This window comes from Mus pahari, chromosome 5 (assembly GCF_900095145.1).
Source record: "Mus pahari chromosome 5, PAHARI_EIJ_v1.1, whole genome shotgun sequence".
Classification (NCBI taxonomy): domain Eukaryota; kingdom Metazoa; phylum Chordata; class Mammalia; order Rodentia; family Muridae; genus Mus; species Mus pahari.
In genome coordinates this window covers 31,482,464-31,483,441 of record NC_034594.1, presented here as the reverse complement: position 1 = coordinate 31,483,441, position 978 = coordinate 31,482,464, and the positions used below count along the sequence as shown (strand labels likewise).

General features: G+C 47.2%; 1 pseudogene; it reads left to right on the top strand.

Annotated features, from left to right (window-relative positions):
* The first annotated feature begins 303 nt into the window (after nucleotides 1-303).
* Nucleotides 304-730, top strand: LOC110322476 (annotated as a pseudogene).
* The last annotated feature ends 248 nt before the right edge of the window (nucleotides 731-978 follow it).

The window sequence follows — 978 nt, the reverse complement described above, 5'->3', positions numbered from 1 at the left end:
CGCGCGCATGCGCAGGCACTTTCTTCTAACAAGGAGGCATGGTTTGAGAATTTCAGTGATCACATATATCCTGTGACTAAACAGTATGACGTTGATAAAAAATATGCAAATTACTATTATTCTGCCAGCTTCAGAAGCAAGAGGGAGAACAAGTCTAGCAGAGGTACCCACTCCACTTCTAGTTTGCTCTGCTCTGTAGCTGGTGATTGGAGGACACTCTGCAACATCACTGAAGGCCTGAGGCACGCAGCCCCAACTCCCAGTTTCTTTACTAACATTGGTCTGACTTTTGTAAAAGGCATCATGGCTGCCCTCCGGCCTCTGGTGAAGCCCAAGACCATCAATAAGAGGACCTAGAAGTTCATCAGTAACCAGTCAGACCGATATGTGAAAATCAGTGAAAGCAGAACTGGCACAAACCCAGAGGCATTGACAACAGGGTGCGGAGAAGATTCAAGGGCCAGATTCTGATGCCCAATATTGGTTACCGGAGCAACAAGAAAACCAAGCACACGCTGCCTAGCAGCTTCCGGAAGTTTCTGGTCCACAAAGTCAAGGGGCTGGAAGTGCTGCGGACATGTAACAAATCTTACGGTGCTGAGGTTGCTCACAGTGTGTCCTGTAAGAACTGAGAAGCCATCACAGAAAGAGCAGCACAGCTGGCCATCAGAGTCACCAATCCCAACGCCAGGCTACACAGCGAAGAAAATGAATAGATGGCTTGTGTGTATGTTTTCTGTTTAAATAAAACCACAAAAACTGCCCCCAAAAATGTATAAATTAATTTCAGATAGTAAGAAAATCTTAGCCGGGCGTGGTGGCGCACGCCTTTAATCCCAGCACTCGGGAGGCAGAGGCAGGCGGATTTCTGAGTTCGAGGCCAGCCTGGTCTACAAAGTGAGTTCCAGGACAGCCAGGGCTGTACCGAGAAACCCTGCCTCGAAAAACCAAAAAAAAAAAGAAAATCTTGTTTCTTTC